The sequence below is a fragment of the Drosophila navojoa genome, chromosome 4 (genome assembly GCF_054131105.1).
Source record: "Drosophila navojoa isolate 15081-1374.11 chromosome 4, UAZ_NAV_1.0, whole genome shotgun sequence".
NCBI lineage: Eukaryota > Metazoa > Arthropoda > Insecta > Diptera > Drosophilidae > Drosophila > Drosophila navojoa.
Window position 1 is genome coordinate 25114632 of NC_142892.1, and position 12785 is coordinate 25127416.

Here is a 12785-nt window from a genome sequence, read left to right on the forward strand (position 1 = left end):
TCAAATCGAATTAACGCGATATTTGGGACTTACAACGTTCTCGTGGTGGCAGGTAGTGTGCACACATAACCGTTTGCACACACATTTGCTCGTCATTGTTATTTTTAGGATCTCTCTGTGGGTCCGTAAACAATTTGCGACGCGGGTGATGCATCCTTGATCTTCAAATTTTTTCTGAAAATTTGTCGGCAAATTATTTCTGGGCCTTCCGATTGTTATTTGAACGTTCCATGTGAAACGTCACAGTCGTTTTTTAAAGGCTTTACGCTAGGCATTCTTTTAATAAAATTTGTTTTAGATTTTTTGACGAATTACTTAAATCACACTGAGGATCTATAGTTATTTTTTAATATATATATGGTTGTAATATATATATATATATATATATATATATATATATATATATATATATATATATATATATATATATATATATATTATTAAATATATTAAATTTTGGATTTCATAGAATTAAATAATTCAAGTTTAACAAACAGGTTTTTAATGCGAAATTAGAAACCTTCACTTAAAAAAAGGCAACACTATGACAATTGTTAAAGAATATAATGTATAACTCATTATTATTAAGGCAAGGTAAAGACACAAAGATAACAACTTTTCTACCTCTGTCATTAGTCAGACTCCTTGATCAGACTTTTGTTGTATTTGTGCATTGTCCGTTTTCGCGATCATTTGCTAGCGAGTTCAATTTTGCTTATCGTGCTATCTCAGAGAAAAGCGTACCGTATTTCGTTTTGGGGTAATTTAAGGGTTTCTTCCATTTGGACCTCTTTTATATTTTTATGCGTTTGGTGTTTTTACCTGGATCAAATTCCAAACTGACCCTTGCACGTGTGGAACTCTGTGCCACCAAACCTAACAACACACAATCGGAATTCTATAGCCCGAATGCATTAGAAAAGGAAAATTCAACAGAAAAAACGGATTAAAAATATGCTTGGTTTTATGGTGTTCTCCGTCCGGTGTATGGAGTTTTTAGTATATATGTATATGTATGAAGATATTATTTTATATCACATCGATATAATTTTGAAAGTAGCATATAAGATAGTTATTGGGCTCAGCAATGATTATATAGTACGTATATACTAAAAACTCCATACACCGGAACCATGCAATGAGGAAATGAACAAGTAATAAGGCTCTAGTCGAGACTGCTCGACTAGGAGATACCCTGAACCCTCCAATCTGATATTCTAATCATTCTGTACTTATTTTATGCACATATTCATAGATACACATGCACGTATAAAAACGAGCTCTGCTAACTGCGGAGGAAGCAGCGACTGCGCTTGGGCTGCGTTGCCGTGTGGGCAATAATGTGAGAATTTATTTGTTGAATAATTTAATTTCTAGACGTACAATCTTAATGAAACTTTCAGAACGTAATCATAATGTTCAATTGTATGAACATTCCAAAGCACAAGTCTCTAGTATTTGAAACGCGTTTTATACAAATTGGTGGCGAACGGGGCGTCATATCCAAAATCTGTAAATTACAAAATGGTTGTACTCGTCATATGTATATACACAGTAAATCTGACGTTTGCAGGTCTAACAGTGTTTCAATGAGGCTGAAAAAACAGAATCAATTTTTCGATTATTCTCGATACAAAAAGTTATCGAATGATTTATCGAAAAAAAAGTCGTACTGCGTATGGTATACACGAGTATGCATGCTAAATTTCCCTTTCCATGGTTCCAGCTATGAACCTTTAATTTACTTGTATTTAGCCTTGATTTACTTTATTTATTCTTGATATTCATTGAGTTAGTTTTGCAGTGTTGAACGTAATAGTTCCGACCAAGCCGTTAAAGTTAGATAATATATCTTCTAGTGCGAAGCCACAAGACAAGCGATTTTAATAGCAGTCCATCATAACTATCATTAATACCAATCCACTTCGCTATTAACGCGCACAATAGCTTGGAGCTCCCTAATAGCCCCACCTGTGAGAGTCGGCTGGATTAGGAAACCAACGCATCTAATTCCGCTTCTGATTACATATAAGTATTTACAGTGTATATTGACTTGGACTTATCGAAGAAGCGTTTTTATGAAAATGCATAGAGTACTGTGGCATCAAACGGCAATTGACTAAAACTGTTATACTACTTGTTAAGTGGCTACGTCCAAACAGGCGCATCTACGGAGCCGTTTTTGTTGAATAAGTGTGACAAATCTCACTACCAATCTTAAAAATCTGATGCATTTGTAGCGTTTCTTAGAATCCCAAACAATGAGAATACAGTAAACGTAAATTAAAGTGGCGCCGGCGTCCTGCTGCTTACTTTATCCAGACGTCTACAAGGCTTTGGTACATACTCGCACATACTTTACCACCTAAATAAATTATATGTACCTTAGGTAAAAAGTAATTGGCACAACTTAGCCCAAAAACCTTTTAGGGGTAGGTGTCTGCACCTACCTAAGTTCTTCACATCTTCCAAGTACATGTCACAAACGGTTTTCCATGACTGGTACATTTTTAAATATACCCTGAACCCACTGAAAATGGGAAATCAGGGTATAATGGTTGTGTAGAAGTATGTAACAGGCAAAAGGAGGCGTGGCAGACCCCACAATGTATATTTATTTTTTTATCAGCGAGTCGATTGAGCCCTGTCCGTCTGTCTGTCCGTCCGTCCGATTGTCTGTATGAACGCGTCGATCTCAGAAATTATAAGTGCTAGAGACTTGAAATTAGTCTCGCGCATATCGAGTTTATCTATGATCGATTAAAAACCTTATCGAAAGCTAGTTATCTAATTATACCTCCTACACCTTTAGAGCTAGAGCTTCAAAATTTTAAATGTAAACTTCTGTGTATTTTATATAATTTCAGTTTTTGTTGTATTTGATTTTCAAGTACTAGAGACTTGGAGTGGAATGTACATACATTTTAACATTTTGATTAAATTCTAAAAGTTTCATTAAGATTGTACGTCTAGAAATGAATTTATGTAACAAATAAATTCTTATAATATTGCCCACACTGTATAACTCGCAGCTCAAGAGCAGTTCCTGGGTATGTGTGTGTGAGCGAATTTTCATTGAAATATCTGTTGGTTGAAAAGTTCAGGGGATCTCGTAGTCGAGCAGTTTCGATTAGAGCTTTCTTACTTGTTATTTTTTTACCCAAAAGTAGAATAGTGTTCATCTTTTCTTTCAAGTTGATCAATACTTTAAGATCCGTTAGTTATGTGATGAGATTGCACTCTCTACTGCACTTATGTAAGCAACATATAAATGATCTTTAGCTTCCATTAATACAAAACCCAAAAGAAAATTCAGTTTGTTGCAGACGGATGGTACGGACCGTATAATACTTATTACCAATCCAGCGTGCGTAGATCTTTTATAGAATATTTCAAAATTATAGTCTATGAAACTACAAATCATAGAGATTCTGTCAGATCAGATCTAGTCTACGATAGGTATATTTAAAATCTTAAGATCCTAACTACAATAGCGGTTAAATGGTTCCGAAAATAAAATACAAGCGGCACGATAGTGTTCAACAGTATGAAAAGTACACAACGCTAATATGCTTTTTCATTTCGTGAATGAGTATAAAGAGCCAATGAGTAAAGCAGCCTTCATGTAAGTAAGGTAAGTACCAACTCCGAGGGGTCTGGAAACGTTTAAGATGAAAAATCGATAGTTGATGAATACCAATATCCTTCACTTTACATTTTGCGGCACTTAATTTATGAAAAATGTATTCACTGATTGGGGTTGTTGAAATTTGTTTTACGAGATCTGAAGCGGGTAACGCCTGTTGTCAAATATAACAGCGTCTGGGATACCATTCCATCTCAGCTATTGTTGCTCCATTGTAAAGTGATATTTACGAACGAACATATCACTTCAATCTTTCGCCATCGCGACGGCCACTTTTAATCTTAATTGTCAAGTGCTGCTCGAGGTCTTGTACTGGGATCAAATTACGTTGTTGGTGGTAAGGAAAATCGGTGGAGTGTCTGTTACGTCTACAATGTATGAAAAGTTGAGGTCGCATATTTAGTAGCCATTTGTTAATATCAAACCAGACTATGAGCTAAGAAACGTCTACTTATATTATGTTTTTAAGCTACTGTCCATAAATACTAATATAATTGATACTAACTACGTAATGATGCGTTAGTCTTTCTTAAAATGCTTATAGTAATCGAAGCTGTTCAGAATATATCTTGATAGTTATTTTTCTCACGAATAGACTACTATAGAATATAGAATATACTATAGAATAGTATTAATATCATCAGAGTCAACATCTTAGCTGAAGACTGCTAAAAAGTGCCTTTTGGAGAAATACACCCATACTTTGCCATAGTTTAGAACGTTTGCGTATTATGGTTGTAAATGGATACGTTTTATCGACTCGATCAACAACCACTGAGATCTAAACCACCTAAGCATTTTTTGAAAAAACACAAACAAATTTTAAATAAATTGTTCTATGGTCTCTTTAGAACAAAACATCCCAATAGATGCGTCGGCCACTTTCCTTTGTGAACACGTGTGCACGGTCTCTTATTTTACTCGTTTGTCTAATCCATAGCAATGTCCCCTGCGGTGCCCAGTTTTATTGATTTGGGTTTCTATTGTTCAGCGAAATTTTTTGGGCAGTTTGCTGTCTGTGTGTGTGTGTGTGTGTGTGTGTGCGTGAGCACATTAGATCCTAACATACATATATATACGGTCATGAACAATGTTTGTCTGCATGTGTATTGTTGAAATTGGTCATCTTTGTTAAATTCGGATTGACGCATAATTTAATTCTATGTTGACCGATGAGTTCGGGAGTTATTATGACTACGTTCGAATTCCAGTATTTAACCTCTCCAATCCGTTATAATTAAAAAGTCGCATATCATAAAAAGCTGTAATCTTTTAAATAAAAATAATATATATATATATATATATATATATATATATATATATATATATATATATATATATATATATATATATATAATATAAATCTCAAAAATTATAAAAGTTACACTTTTGATTTTTTATACCCTGAACCCACTGAAAATGGGAAATCAGGGTATAATGGTATATTTTTCAATGAATGCAACAGACAGAAGGACGCGTGGCAAACCCCACAAAATGTATATATTCTTGATCAGGGCGACGAGCAGAGTTGATTTGGCCCTGTCCGTCTGTCTGTCCGTATGTATGAACGCGTAGATCCCAGAAGATAAAGGAGCTAGAGACTTCATATCGAGTTTATCACTAAAAATCGAGAAATTGTCCCGTTATTTTTTCCCAAATTAAAACTTTATCGGAAATCAATTATAAAATTATATCTCCTACATCTTTAAAGCAAGAGTCTCAAAATTTAAAATATACATTAAAATGCATTTTATACAATTTCGATTTATGTTAAAATTTACTCCTCACCCCTATATCCACCCCCTCACCCACATATTTGTAAAAGGCGTATTTCAAATAGTAGAGACTTGTGCTTTAGAATGTACATACATTTAAATATTATGTTTACGATCTAAGAGTTTAATTAAGATTGATTTATTGTAGTCTTTAGAGCTATAATATCGACAATTTTCAAATTGATGTGTTTTTTAAGAAATTTTTCTTTTTTGGAATATTTTGTAAACCTGCATGAAATGTTACCATTGTTTACTGAGTATGTAGAAAAGATCACATTTCTCAGTCGAGCTGCTTCGACACTTTTACTTGTTATCAATATATTACTTACATCATTTATGGTAACATATTTTGTTTACAAATTTATAATTTGCATACCTCTTTAAAAAGTAATCATAGTCATCAAACAAAAAATTGAGATTGGTTTTTTCCGAAACAATAGCGAATTGAGTTCTTATTTTTTTGCAATTATGTGAGACAGACATTTTCTAACCGTTTTGCATTAAAATCTCAATTTCTATCATTTTGATATGTACTTTTGTACAAAGGGATAGCTGTTGATAAAAAGGAATGCAAGACTACCTTGCTGGAAAACGCAGTTTTTATTCAAGGGTGGCTTCATTCAAGCTATATTATTATAGGATGGCTAACAATAATAATTAATCACTTATGATATTAATATTTAATTACATTATTTCCTATGTCTACAGGGGTAAAGTTTGATTTCTTCTTATCAGATTTCAAATATGAGCCACTCCTAACATAACTTAACAGTAACGAATTCCATTCAATTAAGGTAAAAATGTAAGCAGTAGCAAGATCTTAAATTTAACTTTCTAAAGACAGACCAGGATTAGAGATAAATTACGATTATCATGAGTGACCGAGAAAATAGCATTTGGAATGGGACTTTGTTCGACGATATTTGTGCGAACATGCCTTGTACCCGCATATATCCTTTTTGCGAGCATTTGAGTTCGGTTGAGCAGGCCCTAATTTCAACAGAGTGGAGATTATAGAGAATTTATTTCCATCATACAGAATTTTGTAGCAGCAGCAAATTAGAGCTCGTTAAAAGGCACACTTTTTTCTATTCGCCCCCGTAGGTTGCAGTAATCCCTATTGTCTGGCTTGAACGCATCACGTTTCACATTTCAACAATATCTACTGGTTCTCGCTGGCATTTTTCAGGGCATTAATAAGCCTGGTGGTTGGTGGCTGGTGACAACACGTGAAACTCCACGACGTCTCACTATGTCGGCCATACCTACATACCTCCGTCGAACCCACGGATAGGCAACACCAAACAAAACATTGAAAACTGCATACTTCCAAAAATGTGTTTACAAATATTTTTGAAGCGAGTTAAACAAAGACACGTCTACTATTGTTTCAATACATGACTTTTCGGACAATCGGTTGATGTCTCATGTTGATTTTCGATTTTTTCGGCAGTGTCCTGTTGACTCTTTTCGATTTTCAAACCTAATGCCTATACAAGCCAAATAAAGTACAGTTTGTATTTGCTAATTTCTTATATTAGTTAGTGGCTGGTCTGACATATACTAAATCTATGTATACTTTTACCCAATCTATGGAAACAGTTTTACTTAAATTTACAGAGTACCAGTAGTAAATACTTTATATTTTTGGGCAAGAGATCCATTAGGATATGGAATAAAATCCAAGTCTTTAGTCATGCTTTCAGTGGGTGTAAGGGATCGTCAACCCTATTTCAAATAAATATTGTATACAAGTTGAAGATATGTACATGTTCTACATCAATATGTCGGGCTCGGGTTCCAGTCTAACTACTTATGATCTGATTTAGCTTTTAATAAGTTTTAACGATCATATACAAACAATTTACATATATAGTAGTTATATATATAGTTATTTAAAATGTTTGTATTACTTTTTAGCTTTAGAAAATACAAACAAAATTATTTTCTTAAAAATGTCCATACTATTGTGCTGTTAAGAACGAGCATTTCTGTTGAAATAATACATCTCGATAGATTTGTTATATTGATAAAGAAGTACATATGAATGTAAAAGTAAAAAGGAACTCAATACAATAAAAGGTTATTGTTAGGGTGGATTTCTTGAAGCCAGTTGACATATTTGTATTCACTCAAACAAGGCGCTCACAATGGAAAGCAGCCAAAGAATAGCACATATGAACTCTCGAAGAGCAAACCTTCAATTTCAACGGGCAACCACTGCTTCGGCTTACCACTGAGACCTGATTGTCTGGATCTATTTTGGTCCTCGCTCATTATGTGGGATACTCTTGGGATTACCCAATGCTAGTTATATACCATTGACATCTTGACCATGTTTGTTCATCACCCTTGATCTTACTTATTAAGCAGTTTCTGGTATATGACATATTTGTATTCCTAATAAAAACAAGTACTAAAGCTTAATCGAGACTGCTCAACTACGAGGTCCAGCAACTGATATTTTAATAAAAATTCGCACATACACAGACACGCACATATATAGGCGACTGCGCAATATTATGAGAACTTATTTATTGAATAATTTAATTTCTAGACGTCCAATCTTAATGAAACTTTCAGAACGTAATCATAATGTTCAAGTATGAACATTCTAAAGCACAAGTCTTTAGTATTTTCTTTCTTTAGTATATTTAGTATTTTAAGTACGCCTTTTACAAATAAGGTGGTGAGGGAGGGAGGTAGGGGTGGAGGTAAATTTTGACAAAATTAGAAATTGTATAAAATGCATTTGAATATATATGAAAAATTTGGAGACTCAAGCTCTAAGGATGGAGGAGATATAATTTTATAACAGATAAGGTTTTTAATCGGTCAAGTATGTACAGACATTTGACAGACGGAAGGACGAACGGATGGACTGCGCTAAATCGACTCAGCTCGTCGCCCTGATCAAGAATATATATACTTTGTGGGGTCTGCCACGCTTCCTTCTGCCTGTTACATACTTTTAACAAAACCATTATACCCTGATTTCCCATTTTCAATGGGTTCAGGGTATAATAATCAAATCTAGGTATTGAGATGCAGTATTATCGTTTTTCCATTTCAAATCCTTAAAAATATAGTTTTTCTCGACTAGAAGAAGTGTAACATAATGAAATTGTACAACTTGTAAAAATTAAAGGGTATTTTTGATGTATAACTTTAATTTAATTTACGCTTTATAAAGAAAAGTTTCATAGATGTTGGCAACAGTATTAATGAAACTGTCGCTTTATTAGTGGGAAAATTAATAGTATAGTAGTTTATATGAAGAAGGTTCTTTCTAAAAAATGCCTAGCCCTAATTGTTACGAAATGATTCATAAGGAGAAATGTGCAGATGCACGAATTCATAAACTAATTTTACTTCCATTATAAGATATTTAATTTTGTTTTAACAAATTGAAACAAAAACCTTTGGCTTTTTGTTCTTTGTTTCCGTTACTCTGCTTTATTTTCTCCATTTATTTGTTTCAAGATTGAGAAGTGAAGTCTGTTGTTATACATAGGGGGCTATGGGCCTTAGATCTTCGATTTCTTTAATTTGTAATCCATGTATAGAAGCTGAAATCTAAATGATGTTAAGAGCTCGAACACAGTTATCTGGTTAACCAATTTGGTTACAAAAGTTTATCTGATAATCATTTAGCAATGAAGATAAAAAGTAAGCAGTTGTAGTAGTAGCGCCTAATAAATTTTCCTATCACACAGGATATCAGCTTTACTTGCATGGATAACAGGGACATGTACATTACATTGTTAATCCTAAACTGTGCTGCTTTTAAAGTTTTTATCTCTTGTGTGCATCTCTTAATACGCTGCTAACACCGATACTCGTATATCTTGGACCTATGTGACCGGATTATCACCAACCAGATGACCGGAGACAAAAGAAGACGAGATCAAGCGAGACCAGACAGAAGTCCTGTATGTACTTGAATTTATTTTGGTTTCGTCTAAGTGCGTAAATATTTTTAGATTTCTTCTTATTTTCTTTAAGATATGTTTGCCCTGATAAAATAAACAATGGAAACAGGATCAAATATCATGCTAGTGATTGTATACGTCTTGTTTCAATAAACATTTCGACCATTACTTCACCGACTGTATTTATGTATTTCTTAAACTGAGACATAGACATTGTATTATTATATTTAAAAGCAGACCAGAACGCAATTAACTAAGATGTTTTTATAATCAGCACAACAGAAGAATAACATATTTCATTTCAATATATTAGTATCTATTTGAATATCTAGAATATCCGTCGGCATGTATTCAAAATATATAAATTAATAAAAAAACAATGAAGAAAGCTCTAATCGAGACTGATCGACTTGGAGATACCCTGAACTCTCTAATTACTCTGCACTTATTTTATGCACACATGCCTACACATGCATCCGTACGCAGGTATAAGAACGCGCTGTGCTAATTGCACAGTAAGGACTATTTTTTTGAAAGAGCGTGATCGTATGGTTAGAATATGTGTATATTTAAAAGCACAAGTCTCTAGAATTTGAAATACGTTTTTTACAAATTTCGGCGAAAGCGGCATGGTATTACAAAATCTTCGTATTGATCAAATATACATATGTATACAGTAGATTTAAAGTCTCCTGGCTTAAAAGTGTTTAAATTATGCTGAAAAAAGATAAGCAATTTAACCATCATTCTCGATAAAAATTAATCGGGTGTGTTATCGAAAAAATATGATAAATTCATACTGTCTATGGTATATACGAGTGTGCATGCAAAATATCAGCTTTCTAGCTCTTATATCTTCGGAGATCTCGGCGTTCTCACGGACAGACGGACGGGCGCACGGACAGGGCTATTCGACTCAGCCTGATCAATATTTATACTTTATGCGGTCTGCGATGCTTCCTTCTGCCTGTTACATACTTTTTCACAAAACCATTATTCCCTGATTTCCCATTTTCAATGAGTTCAGAGTATAACAAATTGCTGAAATGAGAGGACTGTATGGGGGGACTGTCTTATGGGGGTTTACGTATATGTCTAAGAAATGTATGTATGATGTATTGTAGTTTCATCTGAATTTTTATTCGACATTTGTTATATCTGACACTTTTTAAAACTTTCAAAAAGTTACGGTAGTATTTGGCCTTTTTTACGGCATACAAATATATGGCATCGCAGCCAAATGTCATTTAAATAAACTGCGAGTATTACAAGCAAAAACTTTAAGGATGATCACTGGGTCTCCGTGGTACATTAGAACAAGAAACATCGAGTGCGACCTCAAAATAACCAAAATCGGAGACAAAATACAAGAGTTAGCCAAAAAATACACTGGAAGTCTAAATGCACACCCAAATAGCTTGGCCAGACGACTAGGCTCTGCAGTCAACCACCGTAGAAATATAAGGAGAAGACTGAAACACCACCACCCTCAAGACCTACTGGATAGGGTCTTGACTTAACACATCCAAATTTGTCAGAAATATATGTACATAAATAACCATAAATATCTCAATATATAATATTAATATTAATTTAGCTATTAAGTAGATAAATTATTGTAATTCTGTTTAGATTAAGTTAACAATAAGGTAGCGGTGCGCGAAGCTGTAAATAAATATATTTTATAATTTCTCTTAAAAAAAAAATTTAAAAAAAGTATTTGGCTTTTGTGTAACATAAATTATTCTGCCCACCTATCCGTGCAAGGTATTTGTGACTGTTTGTCGGTTAAGAAAACTAAAGTTAAGTACAACAAGTAAGAAGACTCTAGTCGAGACTGCTCGACTAGGAGATACCCTGAACCCTCCAAGCTGATATTCTTATCATTCTGCACTACTTTATGCACCCACACATACATACACATGCATCCACCCTCACGCGCCCGCGCTCTGCTAACTGCGCAGTAAGCAGCGACTGCGCTTGGGCTGCGCTGCAGTGTGGACAACAGTATGAGAATTTACTTGGTGAATAACTTCGTTTGTAAGCATACGATCTTAATGAAATTTTCAGGGCGTAATTATATGGTCAAAATGTATGTACATTCCAAAGCACAAGTCTCTAGTAATTGAAATACGTTTTTTACAAATTGGGGGCGAAGGGGGCGTGGTATCCAAAATCTGTTGATTACAAAATGTTTGAATTCTACATATATATATACACAGTAAATCTGAAGTCTCTACATCTAATAGTACTCCGATGAGGCTCAAAAAACAAAATCAATTTTTCGATTATTCTCGATAAAAAAATTATCGGATGAGTTATCGAAAAAATAAAGCAAACTCGTACTGCGTATGGTATACACGAGTATGCACACAAAATTTCAGCTCTCTAGTTTTTATATTTTCTGAGATCTCGGCGTTCATACGGACAGACGGACGGACGGACGGACGGACAGACGGACAGGGCTATATCGACTCAGCTCATCGTGCTGATCAAGAATATATATACTTTGTGGGGTCTGCGATGATTCCTTCTGCCTGTTACATACTTTTACACAAAAACATTATACCCTGATTTCCCATTTGCAATGGGTTCAGGGTATAAAAATTGTATAACATTTCGGATTAGCGTTAGAACGTTTACAAGCGTGAGTAAAAGTTTTTTGGGCGACAGTTAAGTATTCATATAAATTTAAACGAAATCGTTTTATTATATTCTATTCCTAATTTGTTTTTTCCGTTTCTAACATACAATTTCAGTGTTAGGTGTAACGAATAAAGGTTTAGTTGCGCCTGCAAAGTTGAGGAACACAATTGGTTAAGGCAATTGGGAAAAGAGCATGGCAGGAAATGTTGTAAGAGTATTCCGATATAAGCGATTGTTCATTCACTTCCGTTTAAAATTTTCAATTGGCATTTAAAATGCAACGTATTGTGAATTAGTCCTGCGGAGCTATTCACCATTGCTTATCAATAAACGATATTCCAAGATTTACTTTTGCCGGACCTCTGCTGATATTCACACTCGACTGAAGAGCGCAGCCATTGTTTATAGAGTAGGTCCTTCCATTCAGTTTTTCAGACAAAGGATACTTATCTGCACATGCGTAACGAATGTCTAATTTTTCAAGCAGTCACAATGACATCAACTCTGTGAGCAAACCTTCAATGGCCTACGGGCTTACACATCATGTGGATTCCTCTTTAACTAAAGTCTCACAACAGACATACATACATATGTATATACAATTAAAAAAAAAGTAAGAAGGCTCTAGTCGAGACTGCTCGACTAGGAGATACCCTGAACTCTCCAATCTGATATTCTAATCATTCTGCACTTCTCCTCTGCACACATATATACACATGCATCCAGACGCACGTATAAAAACGCGCTAACTGCGCTTGGGTTGCGCTGTAGTGTGGGCAGTATTGT

General features: G+C 34.5%; 1 long non-coding RNA gene across 1 annotated transcript in view; it reads right to left on the reverse strand.

The window, feature by feature from the left end:
• The window catches only part of LOC149091547 (uncharacterized), an 83070-nt gene extending 72169 nt beyond the window's left edge, over positions 1 to 10901 (reverse strand). Inside the window, exon 1 of the long non-coding RNA XR_016196876.1 lies at positions 10572 to 10901. This is a non-coding gene — a long non-coding RNA (uncharacterized LOC149091547). The remainder of the gene's footprint in view (positions 1 to 10571) is intronic.
• Between the last annotated feature and the right edge of the window lie 1884 nt (positions 10902 to 12785).